General features: G+C 44.1%; 1 long non-coding RNA gene across 2 annotated transcripts in view; it reads right to left on the bottom strand.

Annotated features, from left to right (window-relative positions):
• The window catches only part of LOC309808551, an 85,735-nt gene that overhangs the window by 18,421 nt on the left and 45,795 nt on the right, over positions 1-21,519 (bottom strand). For both annotated transcript variants that reach the window (XR_014294750.1, XR_014294751.1), the window contains 2 exons: positions 17,072-17,126; positions 3,282-3,367 (listed from right to left, as the gene is read on the bottom strand). This is a non-coding gene — a long non-coding RNA (uncharacterized lncRNA). The remainder of the gene's footprint in view (positions 1-3,281; positions 3,368-17,071; positions 17,127-21,519) is intronic.

A 21,519-nucleotide genomic window follows, 5' to 3' on the forward strand; every position in this document is an offset into this window, starting at 1 on the left:
ATCCCTGAAGAAAACAGGGAGATTTGGAGCAGGCTGCTCATATTAGGAGAAGGGAAGCCATCCTCAGATGGAGGCAGAGGCAGGGTGCTGGAATCTTGAAGAGTGAACAGAGGAAATAGACGTCTTCTCTAGGAATAAACTAACAAAGGCTTGCACTTGTCACAAGCTCTGAGTAATGTCATAAGACAAGCCTAAAGATGTTCTTTAAATATTAATAAAGGCCAGGAGACAAGAAAATATCACCCTCTTGCAGGTGGCACAGAAGTCCAGTGGAAGATCTGTGAACTTGGAACAAGACAGACCCATAACGGACCTGAAAGGAGGACCTTCCTTAGTTAAGTTGATCTTTGGAGACCGGGACACACTCTCAAATACTAGGGTTTCTAGAGGCATGCCTGAGGGATTATACTGTACCTCCAGGTGTACAGCATTTACTTGCTGGTCTCTCAGCATCGTGACATTGTTTGATAGGACTGTGTGCCCTTACATACCCACAAAGGAGAGCTCTTGTGTGTAATCCTATTTCTCACTCCCAGTGAGTTGTACTCCAGCTACCCTCAATCCCATAATCTCTCCAGCTCAATCTTCCAACCACAACTGGAATTACTGTAGCTGAAATTAAGCTTATACCTTTGTGGTACTCCAGTGTACACTGGTTAGGAATTGCTGCCTTAGCTGTACAGCTAAGCCAATGAGACTCTCTGACAAGGAGCTGGATGTTTCTGTCAGAGCTCATGGATTTGCAGTATACTGTACATACTCTGATGCATAAATAAGTATATTAAAATATATGTAATTCGTGCTTAATAATATGCTTCAATCTTTTTTAGTAGTCCATTTATCTTAAAGAAAATTTTTAATTAAGGTATTAACTGTGGGCTTCCCTGGTGGTGCAGTGGTTAAGAATCTGCCTGCCATGCAGGGGACATGGGTTCAAGCCCTGGTCCGGGAAGATCCCGCCTGCCGTGGAGCAACTTAAGCCCGTGCACCACAACTACTGAGCCTGCGTTCTACAGCCCGCGAGCCACAACTACTGAAGCCAGTGAGCCACATCTACTGAAGCCTGCACACCTAGAGCCCGTGCTCTGCAATAAGAGAAGCCACCGCAGTGAGAAGCCCGCAAACCGCAAAGAAGAGTAGCCCTCGCTTGCCGCAACTACAGAAAGCCCACGTGCAGCAACGAAGACCCATCACAGCCAAAAATAAATAAATAAAATTTATAAAAGAAAAGGTATTAACTGCATACAGTAAAGTACTGGAAATGTCCTATATCTTGATCTTGGTATATGTTTATATATTCCTATATATGCTCATAGATTCCTGGCTTCTTTTGTTCAGCATAATGTTTCTGAGATTCATTCACGTTGTTGCATATATCAGTTGTTTGTTCTTTGTCGTTGCTGAGAAGTATTCCATTGTGTGAATATATTGTAATTTGTTTATAGACACTAGGACACCTCCAGTTTAGGGGTATTATGAATAACACTGCTATGAATCATCTTGTCTTTTGGTGAACCACATTTCTCTTTGGTTTATATTCAAGAGTGGAAATTCTGGATCATAGGATAGGTGTATATTTAGATCTACTATGGGATTTTAATAAATTATGGAGGTTTTTTTCCCTTCATAAAGTCCCTCCAGGTACTGTTATATGCAGGCTCCCAGACTGAGATGGACTCTACCTGAACTTCAGCCTATATTCTGGTGTTCTAGACTGGCCCAACCAGATCAGCAGCCCCCTTTGCAGAATGCTGTCTTAATAAAGCATTTTTCTACCTCGTCTGTGCTACAGACCACACAGGCACTGTCTCACACTCCACTGTAAACATTGTTTTATATTCTACAACCCCCTCCAATCCCCACAAGGCTGAATGCTCTCTGAAGGCAGATACTCTGCCATCCCTATAATCTCCCTTGCTTGGCATGCAATAGATAATGAATGTCTAATAAATGTCTAATAAATAAATAATAATAGCTAGTTTATTAGTTAGCTGTTGCCGTATGACAAATTACCCTAAAGCTTAGTGACTTAAAACCACATTTGTTATCTCAGAGTTTCTGTGGGTCAGAGAGCCAAGAGTAGCTGAGCTGAGTGGTCTGACCCAGAGTCTCTCATGAGATTGCAATCAAGGCACTGACCAGAGCTGCAGTCATCTGAAGGCTTGACTGGGACTGGAGGAGCCTCTTCCAAATTCACTTACTGCTGGCTGATGTCTGGACACCTCAGTTCCTTGCCACAGAGTCCTTATGACATGAAAGCTGGCTTCCCCAAAGCAAGTGTCTAAAGAGAGAGAGGAAGGACCAAGCTGCATTGTCTTTTATGACCTAGTCCTTGAAGTCACACGTGGTTACTTCTGCTTCATTCTATTCATTAGAAGTGAGGCACTAGATCCAGTCAATACTCAAGAGGAGGAGAATTAAGCCTCACCTCTTGAAGGAAGGAATATTCAAGAAGTTGTAGACATATCCTAAAACCATCATCTCTAATAGTAGCTAACATTTACTGAGTGGTTACTATGTGCCAGGTGCTACACTGTATGTTTTTACAGAGCATTTTGTTTAATCCTTATTACAATCCTACAAGGGAGATACTATCCTCAGCTTTTCAGGCAAGAAAACTGAGGTGCTGAGAGACTAAGGAATTTGCCCAAGGTCCCACAGCCAATGACAGAGCTAGGACGGGAACCCAGGAGTTAGACTCCAGAGCTTTTGCTCCTAACCACTAAGTTATATAATGAATGAGAGATGGTGGATGATTTCATGAGTCTAGGTTCTCAGATGGAGTGGTGGGCCAAACGGTGGCACCAAAGATATGTCCATTTCCTAATTTCCGGAACCCATGAATATTACCTTTCATGGCAAAAGACGTGATTAAGTTAAGGATCTTGACAGGAGGAGCTTAATCCCGGATTATCTATGTAGACCCTACGTGCAATCATATGTATCTTCATGAGAGCCGGAAGGAGTTTTGACACAGACAGAAGAGGAGAAAACACACAGGAAAGGTGAAGTGAAGACAGAGGCAGGGATTGGAGTGATGCAGCCCCAAGCAAAGGAATGCCAGCAGCAACCAGAAGCTGGAAGAGGCAAGGAATGAATTCTCCGCTAGGGCCTCCAGAGGAAGCGTAGCCATGCTGACACTTTGATTTGAAGCTTCTGGCCTCCAGAACTGTGAGAGAATAAATTTCTACAGTTTTAAGCCACCAAGTTTGTGGTACTGTGTTACAGTGGCCACAGGAAGCTAACATAGATGACAAAATGTGTTCTACCTCCCTGCTCACCAGTGTTGCTCTTGAGGACTGGAATGGGGTGTCGCAGGCTTGTTAGCGTGGTTCTCATCTTTGGATCAGCTTGGCATCAACTTATCCTGAAACAGCAGAAGAAAAATTAAACCCGGGTTTAAAAAAGGAAGAAAATTGTATAAAAACTACCTATATTATTATTGAACTTAAATTTTACTCTGATCTTCCTGGTAGTTGAGGCTAAAAGAAAATCAGGATGGATTATATAAATTTCACTTTCTGATAAAAAGGAATCACATCTGTTCTTCAAGAAACACGCGTCTTTCCCTCATATTATATTCTAAGAATAACTGAGCAAGTATATCTTCATACACTGGACAAAACAAGAGATAAAATGTCAACAGTAACTTAAGAAGACCGAGGGACTCCACATGTGGAGGTTTCTCGTGTAATCCTTGGATAAAAACTACAGCCCAAAAGAGAAACACAGTTCAACATCCTGGCCACACAGGCTGGAATCCAGGAATGAGAGCTCACATGGATACAGGGTGCCAGAGTTCACAAAGTGCTTTCATACCCATCATCTTATATGTGCTCAAACAGTTCCTGAGAGCCAGGCAGGGCAGACAGTATAATCTGCATTTTCAAATGTATAATCCAAGGCCCAGAGAAGTGAAGAGAGTGTCCCAAGGTCACAAAGCTGGTGACTGGTGGGGCTGGGTTTCAGTGAGACTCCAAGAACAGATCTCCAGGCATGCTGGCTCTACTTAGTCCACATGCCTCCTACTGTTCTCCAAGGATTTCATGCCGGTCTGTCGTATCTCTCCAAGCACACTGAGCCTTTGGAGGAAGGGTCCTCCTCTCATACTTCTTGGGAAGCCCCTGCTACCTGCCCAGGGCTGGTCCTGAAAGATATCCCACCATGTGTCAGGCCCTGCCCCAGGAGAGACTATGCCCACCCCACCCTGGCCTGCTTTTTTAGTCAGTTCCCAAGCCAGCTGAGAACAGCCACCTAAAGGAGAGGAATTGAGGATGGGATTGTGGGGTTCAAACCCAGTACCTCACAGAGGGATCTAGGAGTGAGCACAATGCCCAGCCCGGCCAGGGCGCTGTCCACCCCGCAGTGCTGACCTGCCCCTGGTTGCTGGGAAAAGATGGGACCCCCCCCCCCCAGGGAGATGGGTTTGGCCTTCCCATCTCCCAACCCTCCACAACCAGCAGCTGAGGGGTTGGAGACATTTTGTCCCCTTATGGACCAGGAAGAGAAAGAGAAGGAAGGGCTGACTGCTCCTGCTCTTCTCCTCACTTTCTCCCCACCCATGCCCTTTGGTGCTTCTTTTTCCCTGATTCATCCTCTTCCTCTGCTTTCACCCCATTCCAGTCTCCTTGTCTTTCCTCTGGAGTCACTTTCTTTCCACTTCCCTCATCCCTATCCTCTCTCTCTGTTTCTTCCCTCCTCCCTCTTTATTTTTTTTTATTGAAGTATCGTTGATTTACAATATTATATTAGTTTTGGCTGTACAACATAGTGATTCAAATTTTTTATAGACTATACTCCTTTTAAAGTTATTACAAAATAATGGCTATATTTCCCTGTGCTGTATAATATATCCTTGTTGCTTATTTATTTTATACATAGTAGTTTGTCTCTTAAACCCATACCCCTATCTCACCCCTCCCCCCTTCCCCCTCCTCACTGGCAACCACTTGTATGTTCTCTGTATCTGTGAGTCTGTCTCTGTTTTATTTTACACATTCACTTGTTTTATTTTTTTAGATTCCACATATAAGTGATAACACAGAGTATTCATGTTTCTCTGTTTTACTTATTTCACTAAGTATAATACTCTCTTGGTCCAGCCACATTGTTGCAAGTTGCAGAATTTCATTCTTTTTAATGGCTGAGTAATATTCCATTATGTATAGATACCACATATTCTTCAACCATTCATCTGTTGATGGGTACTTAGGTTGTTTCTGTATCTTGCTATTGTAAATAGTGCTGCTATGAACATTGGGGTGCATATATCTTTTTGAACTAGTGTTTTCATTTTCTTTGGATATATAGCCAGTAGCAGAACTGCTGCATGATATGGTAGTTCTATTTCTAATTTTTTTTAAGAACCTCATACCGTTTTACACAGTGGGGCACCAATTTACAATCCCACCAACAGTGTACTACGGTTCCCTTTTCTCTGCATCCTTGCCAATATTTGTTATTTGTAGACTTAAAAAAAATAAATTTATTGGGGCTTCCCTGGTGGCACAGTGGTTGAGAGTCTGCCTGCCGATGCAGGGGACATGGGTTCGTGCCCCAGTCCGGGAAGATCCCACATGCCGTGAAGCGGCTGGGCCCGTGAGCCGTGGCCGCTGAGCATGTGCGTCCGGAGCCTGTGCTCCGCAACGGGAGAGGCCACGGCGGTGAGAGGCCCACATACCACAAAAAAATTTTAAAAAAAATTTATTTATTTTTGGCTGCATTGGGTCTTCGTTGCTGTGTGTGAGCTTTCTCTAGTTGCGGCGAGTGGGGGGTTACTCTTCATTGCAGTGCGAGGGTTTCTCATTGAGGCGGCATCTCTTTTTTTTTTTTTTTTTTTTTTTTTGCAGTACGCGGGCCTCTCACTGTTGTGGCCTCTCCCGTTGTGGAGCACAGGCTCCGGACGCGCAGGCTCAGCGGCCATGGCTCACGGGCCCAGCCGCTCCGCGGCATGTGGGATCTTCCTGGACCGGGGCACGAACCCGTGTCCCCTGCATCGGCAGGCGGACTCTCAACCACTGCGCCACCAGGGAAGCCCCGCGGTGGCATCTCTTGTTGTGGAGCACAGGCCCTAGGCACGCGTAGGCTCAGTAGTTGTGGCGCACGGGCTTAGCTGCTCCACAGCACGTGGGGTCTTCCCGGACCAGGACTCAAACCCGTGTCCCTGCATTGGCAGGCGGACTCTTAACCACTGCGCCACCAGGGAAGTCCTATTTGTAGACTTTTTGATGACATCCATTTTGAGAGGTGTAAGGTGATATCTCATTGTGATTTTGATTTGCACTTCTCTGATGATTAGCAGTGTTGAGCAGTTTTTCATGTGCCTGTTGGCCATCTGTATATCCTCTCGGGAAAAATATCTATTCAGGACCTCTGCTCATTTTTAATTGGGTCATTATATTGAGTTGTATGAGCTGTTTATAGATTTTGGATATTAACCCCTTATCAGTCATAACATTTGCAAATATTTTCTCCCATTCAGTAGGCTGTCTTTTCATTTTGTCGGTGGTTTCCTTTGCTGCACTAAAGCTTTTAAGTTTAATTAGGTCCTCTACAACAAAGTACTACCTCACACCAGTCAGAATGGCCATCATTAACAAGTCTACAAATAATAAGTGTTGGAGAGGGTGTGGAGAAAAGGGAACCCTCATACACTGTTGTGGGAATGCAAATTGGTGCAGCCACTATGGAAAACAGTATGGAGGTTCCTTAAAAAACTAAAAATGTTGTTGCCATATGATCCAGCAATTCCACTCCTGGCTATATATCTGGACAAAACTGTAATTTGAAAAAATACATGCACCCCTATGTTCATAGCAGCACTATTTACAATAGGCAAGACATGGAAAAAACCTAAATGTCCATTAACAAATGAATGGATAAAGATGTAGTATATATATACAATGGAATATTACTCAGCCATAAGAAGAATGAAATAATGCCATTTGCAGCTATATGGATGCACCTAGAGATTATCATACTAAGCTAAGTAAATCAGAAAGAGAAAGACAAATACCATATAATATCACTCATATGTGGAAGCTAAAATATGACACAAATGAACTTATCTACAAAACAGAAATAGACTCACAGACATAGAGAACAGATGTGTGGCTGCCAGGGCAGGGGGCAGGGGAGGGATGGGTTGGGAGTTTGGGACTAGCAGATGCAAACTATTATATATAGAATGGATAAACAACAAGGCCCTATTGTATAGCACAGGGAACTATATTCAATATCCTGTAATAAACCATAATGGAAAAGAAAAAATTTCAATAAAATTAAAAAAATATTTAATTAGGTCCCATCTGTTTATTTTTGTTTTTATTTCTTTTGCCTTAGGAGACAGATAAATATATATATATATTGCTACCATTTACATCAAAGAGTATTCTGCCTATGTTCCCTTCTAGGAGTTTTGTGGTTTCAGGTCTTTCATTTAGATCTTTAAACCATTTTGAGTTTACTTTTGTATATGGTGTGAAGAAATGTTCTAATCTCATTCTTTGACATGTAGCTGTCCAGTTTTCCCAGCACCACTTGTTTTAAGAGACTATCTTTTCCCCATTGTGTATGCTTGCCTGCTTTGTCATAGATTGACCATAGGTACACGGGTTTATTTCCAGGCTCTCTATCCTATTCCATAATCTATGTGTACGTTTTTGTACCAGTACCATGCTGTTTTGATTACTGTAGCTTTGTGGTACAGTCTAAAGTCAGGGACTGTGATTCCTCCAGCTTTGTCTTTTTTGTCTCAAGATTGCTTTGGCAATTCAGGGTCTTCCCTTCCCTTATTTTGAAGCATATCTCAGATATTATATATTTTTGTCCATAAATATTTAAGTGTGGGCCTTTAAGGGATATAGTTAATTTTAAAAACATAACTAAAATATACTTACTATTCCTTAAAACTCTGCATTAATTTAAGATTACCAAATAGGGGGCCTCCCTGGTGGCGCAGTGGTTGAGAGTCCGCCTGCCGATGCAGGGGATACGGGTTCGTGCCCCGGTCTGGGAGGATCCCATATGCCGCGGAGCGGCTGGGCCCGTGAGCCATGGCCGCTGGGCCTGCGCATCCGGAGCCTGTGCTCCGCAACGGGGGAGGCCACAACAGTGAGAGGCCCGCATACCGCAAAAAAAAAAAAAAAAAAAAGATTACCAAATAGGAAGGGGGCATTCACATTTCCAATTATTGTCATGCTTTTCTGCTCTCCCCTTCTGCCTCTTTTAATAAAGATAATGATACCTCTTCCACTGCAAAGCCCTTCCAAACAGGTTAACTTATTTAATGCTCATATTTGCCCTTGGAGGATGTTCCTCCTTCTGGAAATGAGGAAAGTGAGGCTCAAAGAGGTAAAGAGACTTGTCCAAGGTCACACAATGGGCTAGGGGCAGAGCCAGACCCTGGCCCAGGCCCCGTGTCTCCTAGCCCTTACTTCTCTCCACCCCAGGGGCCTCGCGACGGGAGATTTCAACCATCAAGCTCAGAGGCTCCAGGGGAACCTGGAGGAACCGGCTGAGAGGCTCTACCCCAGTGGCAGCAGGCTGGATAGTATGCATCCCCAGCTAGGGAGGTACATCCAAGCTCTTTCCTCCAGGTAACAACAGGACCAATTCCCTGGCTCAGGCTTATTTGCATGCAGTAGCTCCCCAAAGCCTCGACAGTGACTGAGGCTTATCACCCCAACTCCTGAGCAGCGTGCCTTAAGCCCCTTGCACTACGGCAGATTGGACGCTGACACCCAAAGGGCAGGCACAATAGCCAGATCACTCAGCCAACCTTATCTTAATTCTACTTTCTGCCTAAGTGCAGGAGGAGGGCAAAGGTCTCTGTGTTTTTCTTCTGGGAACCTCCTTGCTTAGCCAGCCATGCACATGCAGAGAATGCCATGGATTCCATTCTAAATCCCCTGGCTTTTGTGGCTAATTCTTCCATTAGTCTGCAGACTACAGAGCAAACCCCTCAGCCTGGCATTCAAGAGCTGCAGTCTGCCCAACACACTGATATAACCTATCATAGAGACCAATGGGACATGGTACAATTTCAAGGCAGGCAAAAAAAAGCTTTATACTAGCTAATTCCTGAAATTATCCTATTAGAGCTTCACTTCTTTATCTTTAGACTATGCATCTCTGTTTAAATGCAAGCACTGTTCCTGTCAGCAGTGTCCATTAAATCTCCTTCCATACCTCAAATTTAATGCCCTAATATTACCACTTGCTACTTGTTTACCCATATAAACCATGGCATTTCATATCGCCATACCTTTGCTCATGCAGTTTCCTCTGCCTGGAACTTCATTTCTTCCTTCTTCATCCACTAGCTACTAGGGGTGCTACCTCCTCTGAGGAATCTTTCTGAACGCCTCCTCCTCTCACAGCCTTCCCACCCCCCAAGTGGGCAAAGGGCCCTTTCTTGGGTTTAACTTGACCATAGCTGTATCTCACTGCATGGTACCCAGCACACTGTGAGCTCCCGCAAGGGCAGGGATCAATGCTGTGCATCTAATCTTCCCTAGATCTGAACACAGGGCCTGGCACATAGTATCGTCTCCACTTAATGGGATGGTTGAAATACTTTATCTCACTGAACCCTCGCTGCAGCCCTGTGGGTTAGGCTGCTGAGGAACGATGGTTCCTCCCATTTCATAGAAGTGGAGGTTGAGACACAGAGAGGCAAAGTGACATGTCCCAGGCACCCAGCGCTGAGTGGGGGCCACTGCTCTTACGCATGTCTCCTGACCCCTGGTACAGCGTGCTGCTCCTGCTGCTGCCCTCCCAGACAGACCCCGGCTGCCCAGGGCCGAGGACCCGTGACAACGTGGAGCAGAAGCCAGAACTCCGGGCACACTGGAGCTAGCAGCTGTGCTCAAACACCTCAGCACAATTCCCCGCTGCCAAGGGCAAAGTCCAAATTCCTCATCACAGCCTCAGGGCTTCCCACAACTTTCCCCAGGCCCACCTCTGCAGCTTCACCCTCTACAGCTCCCTTTCACACGCCCCTGCTCCCACCACACCTGCCTACTCACCCTTCTCTGGGCTCAGCTGACTTTTCAGAACCCTGCATAGGGTGCCCAAACCCTGCCCCTGTCACTGATCATGTCCCCATGTTCAATGCAACTGGATGGAGAGGTAGGGCAGATGTGACAGGAGTCTTCCACCAATGTCAGGGTGACAAAGCAGCATAGCACAAAACAAGCGGATCAATCAGCATTTGCCACACTGTGCTCATGGAACACTAGCATCCTGAGAGATGCTTATAACTATGTCTCCACAAAAGAGCCCCCTGGGCAATATAACAGTAATGCCTGGCATGTATTGAGTGCTCATATTTCAGGCACTGTGCAGAGCATTTTGCATGCAATGTTGCATTTCAACCTCACAAGAATACTGAAAAGCAGGCTTCATTTTTTTCTCTGAACTACAAACGAGGAAACTGCAGCTCAGAGAGGCTAGTAAACTTCCCCATGGTCACACAGCTGGAAAGTAGGAGAACCAGGATTCAAAATCCAGCCTGTGCTCTTAGTTATTTTGTGAGACTACCTCTCTCTTTCTCCTGCATTGTTCCTTGAGGAAATTACAGATGTAATTACCATCCTGAGGATTCATATCTAAATTTAACTAAATATTTCCCACACTTATTTGAGGCTGGAACAAGCCCCTCCTCACCACCTTTTGTTTTACTGAATCCTATACACATCCCACAGAATATAATGTTTCACTGAACTCAGTTTGTGAAACGTTGCACTAGAAGATATCAGCTCTTATTGTCCTAACAATCTGAGAGCACAGGGTGGAGGAAGGCGCCCTGGAGACCTCTGGGCAGAGCTTCCTTATTGTACACATGTGTTCTGAGGCCCAGACAGTGGCCAGTGTTCTCCCTCATCGCGGCCAACGAGGGGAAGGAGCAGGTCTATGACTCCTTCTCAGGACCAAGAGAGGCCTTTACTCAAGGCAGGCAGGTGAGGCTGGCAGTTTGGAAAGCTCTCAGTGGGTGGAATTCACATACCTTCCTGCAGAGGCCGCACAGGCTTCAGGAGATGGAAACTGCTGGAAGAAGCACTATCTTATTGAATAAAAATCATAAGTTCCGAAGACCACAAAGCAGGACGCCTCCACAGATCACACCAAATTTAACTTCTCCAACACAAAGGCCCAGAGAGGGAAAGGCACTTGTCCAAGGCCACACAGCAAGTTCAAAGCACAGCTGGAACTAGAACTTAAGCTTCCTGCCTCCTACTCCAAGGATCTGTCTGACATTTCCTGCAAATGCTGATATGTGTGTATGTCTCCTCAGCCTGGCCAGAGGCCCCTCAAGAGTCAAAACAGTGTCCAATTCATGCCTGACTTCCTGGCTCCTGGCACTTAGGGTTAAAGAAATACTGATTAAGTGAATGAATAAATAAAACCCTTGATTTTTACCCAAAACTCTATTTCTCAGCTTGATCATTCACATGGCTGAGATTAACTTTTAGCCGCTTCTGAAAATGAGTATACCCTCAAAGGATAAACATATGCTACCAAAGAATAACAGCAATACTTCTATTATGCCTAATATATATGTGTGTGTATACACACACATCTACATGCACACACATACACAGAACACCACTCTAAGCATTTTACCTATATTAATTATATTTAAATATCACAGTGACCATAAAAGGTAGGTATTATTATAATTATCATTCCCATTTTGTAGATGAGAAAAAATGTGGCAAAAAGTTAAGTAACTTGCACAAAGTCACACACCTAATGAATAACAGAATCAAGATTTGAACGCAGGCACTCTAACACAAAAAGCTATGTTCCTAACCACTGCCTCTCGAAGGTCCTGTCTATCAAACATGTAAAATGTGCCAGATGCTTTGTTAAGGCATCACTTAACATTACCTGTAATCCTCAGAGGAAAGCCCAGAAATAAATGTTATTTTCTATTCTGCAGCTGGAACAATGGAGGCTCAGAGGTATAAAAGGACTTACCTGTCTAAAGTCACACAGTTAGGAAGTGACAGAATTGGGATTTGAAGCTATCAATTCTAGTGATATGCCCATAGTCATCTTTTATGGTTTATGGCTAAATTGCCATACACAATTCAGCCAAAACTTAAGTAAAAGCTAATGCATTATCATCTTCCATAATATCATGTGAAATATCTTCCTTTTGTTGGTTAGTTTTGCTCCAAGGTTTAGTTATTCATTAATTCATTTGTTCATGCAAATATTTATTGGATTACAGACACATGCACGTGCACGTGATCTGAGGGATATGGTAATAAACATGACAGATATTGTCCCTACTAACCCTGCCTTCACAAACCTTACATTCTGGTAAGACAGAGCATCATTAAACAATTCATTTCACAATTAATTAGCCAATTAAATGGTGGTAATTGCTACAAAGGAGAGGTAGAGAGAGCTATGGTGTGATTAGCTGTAGAAAGTTCTGGTTAATCTGCTGAACGTTTTGAACGCTATCATTAAAAGTAACTTTTCCATAGCTCCATATGGCAGTTGTTTTAAAAAAGAGCAGGATTTCCCTCTTATTTAAATTAATTTAAATTTCCCTCTTATTTATCTGAGGGAAATAAAATCATTGATTAACGCATATTCCTAGACAACAAGACTATTTAAGAGTAAATTAGAGATAGTCAAGACATACTCAACGAGAATGTCTCCTGAGCACCTACTACACAGTGAAACCCTCTGGCGGGCTTTCCCAACGATACTGTTAAATAAGAGCTTTTATCCCAATTTAAAGAGGAGAAACTGAAGACACAGAGGTTAGCCAACTCTTTGAAGGTCAGTCACACAGCTACCAAGTAGGACCAGGATTCAAACCTAGGGTGGTGGGGTTCCCCGGTGGCGCAGTGGTTGAGAGTCCGCCTGCCGATGCAGGGGACGCGGGTTCGTGCCCCTGTCCGGGAAGATCCCACATGCCGCGGAACAGCTGGGCCCGTCAGCAGGAGAGGCCACAACAGTGAGAGGCCCGCATACCGCAAAAAAAAAAAAAAAACCTAGGGTGGTGTGACTGCAACACCCAGAATCTTTCCCTGAACCATACTGTATTTTCTAATCTTAAAAGCTGATCAGCCAAGAGTTGAAACTTTGGACTCTGACATCATAGGTACGCAAAGTCTTCTTGTCAATCCCATCTCTCCTCCATGTGGCCCTGGAGAAGAAACACTGCATTTTCCGGAAACCAAAAGGATCAAAATGAGGAGACCATGTATGATGCAAACCACACTTCTTGGGGGAATTGTTAATTACTGGAATGATTGCATTCCTTTCCCCTGAGATATAGGCTTCTTGAACAAAAAGCTTTAATATTTTGTTTACGCAAATGGAGTAACCATTCTCCAACTCTCAAATAAGATGCCCACGTGGGGTCTTTTCTCTGCCATTCTACAACTTAAGCAAACAAACTTTGTTCTTCTCTAAGGCAACACCACCCCTTGGTGCAGCCAAACATTGCCCAGAGTTCCTGGCCCCAATTTCAGGAGCAACACCATTTCCTACTAATCCAGGTTTCTCAGAGTTTAAAAGGGACAATGAGGCTTCACTTTGCATTTGAAGAAAAAAAGCTCATCTTCTCTGGACTCATCCTCTGGCCTGGGGATGATCTTCATCTGATCACCCAGTGGGTCAGACTTCACAAATGCCCTTTTCCATCAATGACCGACACTTTGGAGCATTTTCCAACATTGAGAAAGAATCCAACTTTGGAATAGAAAAGTGTAGATTGTGCCTTGGCCAATGTGCATTCCTGGAAACCTGCTCTTGGAAGCCTACTGCTCCCACCACCCCCAGGCAGTCCCACCACAGGGGTTTGGGAACCCAGATGTCCACTGAGCTGCTCCTGAAGCAGACATCTGTCTTCTTGAGACTGAACAGGAAAGAGGACACCTGGACAGACGTGTTCGAACAGCCCTCCCTCCTAAGGAGCTTGCCTTGCAGGTTTCCTAAGAGCTGATGTGCCTGTGGATTCTATAATGAAGAGGGATTTGTTTGTTGAAGGATCTTTTCAGCTTTATTGCTTAACTCAAAGGTGAGAAGGGGGTGGGGGCAAGATGAGAATTACTCTCCTTTGCCTTCCCAAATAGTCCAAATTTAAGCGTAGTCTGCCCTGAAACAGCAGCAAAGATAGTTTTAAAAATGTGGAGCCAGAAGTTCTACTCCCGGATTGGCCCCCTAACCTGCTATGTGGCCAGGGCAAATCCTTCCCTTTCCCTGGGCTAGAGTCCCCTCATCTGTTCAATGAGAAGGTGGGAACTATTTTCTGTGTCTCAGTTTCCTCATCAGTGCAATGGGCATTGCAGTAAATATCTGACTTCACTCTCCTGGCTGTTAGAAAGATCAACATGGAATAATATAAACTAGATCTGAGAACTGAAGGCTTAATTTTGACAATGGATGAGTTAGGCCTATAAAGCAGTGCCACGTTCTCATTGGCTTGGAGATTTCCTTGGTGGTGGCTATTAACTTCTTCGTGCAAGCAACGTAATTTATTTTATTTTATAACTTTTTATTTTGGAAAACTTTTCGATTCACATAACAGTTCCAAAAAACAGAATAGAGAGTTCCCATTCATCATTCGCCCCAACTTTCCCTGATATTAACATCTTACATAACTATTGTAAAAGTATCAAAACTAAGAAATTATCATTGGTACAAAACTGTTAACTACAGACTTCATTGAGATTTCACCAACTTTTCCACTCATGTCCTTTTTTTTTCCAAAATCCAATACAGGGTAACATATCACATTTAGTTGTCATGTCTCCTTATTCTCCTCAATCTGTGACAGTTTCTTTTTTTTTTTTTATGACCTTGACATTTTTTGAAGAGTACTGCTCATTTACTTGATAGAATGTCATCAACTCAGGTGTGTCTGATGTTTTCTCAGGAAACAACAGAGCTAATGAGCTTTTAGGAAGAATATCACCGAGATGAAGTTCTCTTCTCACCGCATCATATCAGGGGTATGATATACATAAAGTTATTACTGGTGATGTTAAACTTGAGCACTTGGTAAAGGTGGTGTCTTCCAGGTTTCTCCACTATAATGATACAATTTTTCCCTTTCCATATCCTACTCAGAGATGAGAAAGACTGAGCTCAGCCTATGCTACACACCAAGTTCTCCCACCCCCTGGGAGAGAAATATCAAAAAATCTGTGGACATATGTTAAAACCGCCACACTTGGCAGGAGGTCCCTTGAGGCAATACAAACATCCTGTTTCACCTTAGAGTTTTGCCTACCAATTTTACCATACTCAGTGGATCTCGCAATTATTACTGTGGTGTTCTAATGGTGATTTTCTATTTCCCTTATTCCTTCTATTAATATATTCATTATTTGGAATTCTTCTATAATGAAGATTTGGCACTTCTTCCTTACTTGTTTATTTATCTATCTATTCATATCAATATGGACTCATGGATCTCTTTTTAATATACTTTGGGTTATAACCCAATATTATATTTACTTTACCCACTGCAATTTCTTTCAGGTTGACTTTTTTTTTTTTTTAAGGCAATAGCTTATTTATTTATTTTTGGCTGCGTTGGGTCTTTGTTGCTGCACACGGTCTTTCTCTAGTTGCGGTGCGCGGGCTTCTCATTGTGGTGGCTTCTCTTGCTGCAGAGAACGGGCTCTAGGCGTGCAGGCTTCAGTAGGTGTGGCACATGGGCTCAGTAGTTGTGGCTCATGGGCTCTAGAGCGCAGGCTCAGTAGTTGTGGCACACGGACTTAGTTGCTCCGTGGCATGTGGGATCTTCCCAGACCAGGGCTTGAACCCGTGTCCCCTGCATTGACAGGCGGATTCTTAACCACTGCACCACCAGGGAAGCCCCAGGTTGACTCTTATGTCCTTTTTTCATGCTCCATCTTTTTTTTTTTAAATACTTCCTTACTTTCTGGCACTACTTTAGGCATTAGAATCATCTTGTATTTACCCTGACTTCGTCCTATAAATGGCCATTTCTCCAAAGAGCCCTGGCTCCTTTCACTGGAGAATGACATTTAGGAACCAAGGTCTGGACTCTGAGAGTGCCCATTGCTACTGGGGTGTCACTGCTCCTAGGCCCTCTCAGCAGACAGAGCAAGGAAATATAGAAGTATGCTGACCCATGTATACACACATATCTATATTTGTTTCTGTATCTATCTGTATATATATATTAAAATATACATGAATTCATACTGACACTTCTAACCCTACTGTATCCCCACAGAGTTCATTCTCGTTTTTCCCCCATGCTCACGTGTGACTTCCTTCTCTGACAGGAGGAACCTGGCCCCCATTATCTACAATTTATTTACTTATTTGTTTAACCCTCATGTACATGTAGTTTCAGAATGCTAACCTCTATTCCTATGAAGAATACATTTAACAACTAGAGTACAGTGTTTATAAACAGTTCTTTTTGTCTTTAGCCAAATACAATTTTTAATATTTAAAAGAATGTCTGGATTTAAACCCCATCTCTGCCACTCGTTGGCTGTGTCAGTGTGAGGAACACACTTAACATCTCTTTCATCTCAGTTTACTCATCTATAAAACCAGAATAATAGGCTACCTTCTTCATAGTCCTGATGGAGAGGGAAGAATTAGAGGAGAAAAAATATACAAAGGGGCTCAGGAAAATCGCCTAGTACTCCTCAAATGTTTGATGTAATCATAACATCACAGTCCCTGAGCTCCAGGGCTGGGCCCTGCAGATGGTAGCTCCTGTCCTCTGAGTCTTATCCTGCTCTAAGGCACATACAAGGGTTACAAGTGTCCACTCCTTTCTGCATCCAACTCAGTGAGTCTGATCCAGGCTAAGCTGGAAGGGAGCCTGGTCTCTGGCTAAATAAACACAGACACTACAAGTGTCTAGGCTCTTGGAGGCTCTCACTAGCTGCTGGAGCATTTCAGCCCAACTGCCCTGACCAGAGCCAAAGTTCTTCACTGGCCTTTGTCCTCAGCTGCCTTTTCTTCTGCAAGCAGTAGACCTTTCTGGGGGGCCTCTCCCTCTTTGTTGGGAAAAACCCCAGCATCCTGAGACGGGAAACTTTGCTCTTACTTTATTTTGCAGACTGGCAGGGCCCCTTCCCTCCTCTGGTCTTCAGTTTTCCCATCTGTAAAATGAGGGTGTTGGATTAGGTCAGCAGTCCAAACTGGTAGCTGGATCCAGCAGGCATGTGTTGTATTTGGCCCACAGGGCACTTTCAGTATTTTTTTTAAATTAATAGCCCTTATTTTTAGAGCAGTTTTAGGTTTACAGAAAATTAGTGGAAAGTTGAGAGCTCCCATATGCCCCTCTTCCTACCTCCACCACCCTGCCAACAGTTTCCTTTATTGTTAACATCTTGCATCAATACGGTACATTTGTTGCAACTGATAAACCAACATAATACATTATTATTAATTAAACCCCATCATTTATATTAGGGTTCACTCCTTGTGTTGTACAGTTCTATGGATTGTGACAGATATAATGTCATACATTCACCATTACAGCAGCATAAGAATAGTTTCACTGCCCTAAAAATCCCCTATGTTTCACCTATTCATACTTTTCCCTTCCCCCTAAACTCCTGGCAACCACTGATCTTTTCACTGTCTCTACAATTTTGTCTTTTCTAGAATGTCATGTGCTTGGAATCATACAGTATGTAGCCTTTCCAGACTGGCTTCTTTCACCTAGCAATGTGCATTTAAGGTTCCCCCATGTCTTTTCATGGCTTGATCAATCATGTCTTTTTATTGCTGAATAATATTCCATTGTATGGATGTACCACAGTTTCTTTATCCATTCTCCAGTATAATTTTAAGCTGGAATTATTTGCCAATAGTTAAGAATGGAAGGCATTATACTGAAATCCATATTTTCAGCTTCTCTTAAAAATGGGAAGATCTGTAACATTGGGTCTATCTTTCCAGATGGCAAAAATTGGCTAAAATTGTATAGTATCAGGCCTCTTTGGATACAGCATGGGTGACCTGCCCACTACAGTCACCTCCTGCTTTCCTTATGTGACCTGCCAGTTCCTGGTAAGCATTTAGACTGAACTTTACATATTATTAGCAGAGTGACTTCAGGCAAATGTGCTGATTGTTTTCCATCTGCACCATTTCCTATCCCTTAATCCTATTTCTACCCTTTTTTGTCCTGTTCTGTGTCCTAAGACACTGGCCCTGCACAGACTGCATCTGTGGGTTTGGCTGTAGGAGGCACTGGTGTGAGATCAGAGGTTGAAAGGAGACAGGGTCCACTACCCACTCCCATCGTGCTCCCCTCACTGCTTGGGTTCCTACTGTCCAGCAGTAGCTGCAGCTCTCCAAGCCATTGTTCCTGCTGAGCAACCCTCCCCTACCGTCCCAACCCTTTCTGGGCACAGTTAACTCCATGTCCTCCCTTTGTCCCTTCCCACTGTGGCTAGCCTCTAGGTCTCTCAACACTCTTGTTTATTCCCTTAACCCTGTTAGTCCCCTGTAAATAGCCCTTTCGTTGAAGTCTCTCTATTTGAACCATCCAGTTTATTCCATTTCCTGTTGAGACTGATACAGCAAGTTGCTTATGTTCTCTGAGCCTCAGCTTCCTCACCTGAAAATGGGAATCATGTTAATGCCCACTTCAAAATGAGAAAATGCGTATATGATACCTAGCATAGTCCCTGGCATAGATAAGTGCTCAGTTAATGTTCATTAATATTATTATCATCATCACCATTAGAATTTATCGCTCTGGGGCTACATCATTTCTATAGGCCTTTACAGCATGGATAGAAATGAATGGGTGATTCACCTCATAAAAGTTGCTGCCAATAAATCTCCAAAGATCACCTTAATCTTTTGATCCCAAAGTAGAGTTGAGGCTTGGGTGGTATAAACTGTAATTATCTCTTGCCATTCATAAGCAAAGGGACTGGACCCTTTATAGGCAGCTTCGATATCAAATCTTTTCTCATGTGACAGTGGCCATATGGAACTCTTATCCCACTTACAGATAACAGCTAACATTTATGGAGTCCTTTCTCTATGCAAATAATCCAACTCTTCATATGTGGAATTATGTAACCACTGCACATCAGTGCCTCTACAGATGAGACAAATGAGGTTCTGAGAGACAACGTGACTTGCCCAAGGTCACACAGTCAACAAGTTTTTGAACTGAGACTACACTCAGGTGTCCAGGCTCCAAGTCTAGTGCACTTCCCATTACACACTCTTCCCCTCCATGGAAGAGGACTCTGCCACACCAACACCCAGAGTTTTCCTCACCACAAAATTCTTCCCACTTCTAAACAGAAGCCTCACTCGGCCTTACAAGACCCCTGATTATGTTAGTTAGGATCTTGAGAAATGTAAAGTGATATGATTGAGGGTGGGGTTAAAGTCTGCCCTCGGCCACCCTCTTTCCTCTTTGGGCTCCAGCAAACAGCCCCACTCGCTCACTTCCTGATGCTGACCAGGCTCACGGAGCTTGCACGCAGGGTGATCTCCTCTGATGCGTCTCCTTGTGAGAAGGGAACAAACCTGTCAGCTTGAGAGGCCCAGTGAGGAAAAGGCAAAAAATCAGGCTCAGACAAAAAAATCAGATCCCTCCACCCAGATGTCAGCACAACAAGTATTTGTGGAATAAAGGAAGGGAAGGATGAAAGAGTAAATTTATCCACCAAAGTATCAGGGTCTGGACCATCATGCTTCCTTCTCTGAGCCTCGGTTTCCTCATCTGTAGACTGAGCGACTGCCACCTGTCTTTTTTTTTTTTTTTTTTTTGCCGTACGCAGGCCTCTCCCTGTTGTGGCCTCTCTCGTTGCGGAGCACAGGCTCCGGACCCGCAGGCTCAGCGGCCATGGCTCACGGGCCCAGCCGCTCCGCGGCATGTGGGATCTTCCCGGACCGGGACACGAATCGTGTCCCCTGCATCGGCAGGCGGACTCTCAACCACTGCGCCACCAGGAGAGCCCTGCCACCTGTCTTGAGCTATCTTAAGGTTTGAAGTACCCAGCACACAGTGGCCCTCAGTGATGGCTAATTCTAGCCCTCTGCCTTGTTTCACATCCTCTCAACAGGTTCTTTGATTTCTCTCAGCCTTCTGGAAACTTATTCTGGATGATTATAGCAATAACATCTAAAAATCAATATATTTTAGATTTTTAGAAAGCAAAATGCCCAGAAACATGAAGTTCTAAATCCTTGGGCATATATCTGTACGTCTCAGCATTCAATGCAGTGCTTTGAATGTGGTAAGTGCTTGAGAATTGATTTAATGTAGATGGATACGTTAAATTTAGATGGCTGAGGCTTGGATCATCATCACCTCCCTCCTACTCTTAGTAAGCATAAACTGACATTTATGAAATCTCTAGAGTCCCCAGCAACCTATGAGGTGATCCAGAAGGTATGTATTATCCCCACTTCATGGATGGGAAAACCAAGTCTGAGTGAGGTTAGGCAAGTCTCCTGATTCAGAATCCAGTGGTCATTATATTCTCATGGGCTGCCTTTTTATCTGTTATTGGAAAGGAAGGGTATCCTTGAGGCTGCCTCCAGGTAATGCTTCTCTCAACCTCAGAAGCTAAGTTCCAGTGAGGGGAAGCACCTTGCCCAGGGCACACCACAGTGGAAACCAAGTTGGGACAAAATTTGGGTTCTCCAACTCTTTCCTTTGAGTTCTTCTCACTCTTCTATGTGCCTTAGATTCAACAGGAAATAGATATTAGGCAGGGAATAACAAAATGAGCTCCTCAGGCCCCCAATGAATCAAGTTTCCCCTGAGAGGGATCGGAGACTAGTCTCCAGGCCCAGTGTTCTACCAGCCCAAAGGACCCAAGGCTGGGATGTCTCCCCGGAGGCTGGCCTGGCTGCCCAGCTGCTGCCCAAGAGGCTCAGAGATGGCATTCAACCTCAGAGCTCCTGGGTAGAGCCAAGCATGGGGACCCCAGGGCACTTGGCTGCACTCAATGCCCTCTCCAGCACTGCTCCTGACCCAGTTGTCATAGGTGAGTGGATATTCAAGCAGCTGCTGGCAAAGAGGTGGCCAGGGCTCCAGGGACACTTGACTTGTCTCTCAGTGAGGCCAGGGACATGCTCCAATGACACCCATAGATACTTCCTCTGAGGGCACACTGCCTTTGTCCTTGCCAAAGAAGCTAGTGGGAGGTAATGAGAGGGTCCTGCTCTGAACTAAGCAGCCAGAAGAATCTGGGTGAGCAGAGAGTCATGGATAAACTCATGTATTTACTTATTCAACAAGCATTCACCAACTACCTGCTCTCTGTCAGACTCTGCACAGAGACTAGGGATTCTGCAGTGAACTGGGCATGATGTTTGCTCTTTATATCTTAGATTTGTACCCAAGTAGCCAAAATACAAAGCAGAGACTGGCAGGGTCCTAGAAGAGGGACTCCAGAGTCATGCTGCCTGGTCCAATCTCCACCTAGCCCTATGATGCTGGGTGACCTTAAACAAGTTGCTTAACCCCTTAATCTTGGTTTCCTTCTTGCAAGAGCTATTTTAAAGTGA

This window comes from Mesoplodon mirus (assembly GCF_964341445.2).
Source record: "Mesoplodon mirus genome assembly, chromosome: 1".
Lineage (NCBI taxonomy): Eukaryota > Metazoa > Chordata > Mammalia > Artiodactyla > Ziphiidae > Mesoplodon > Mesoplodon mirus.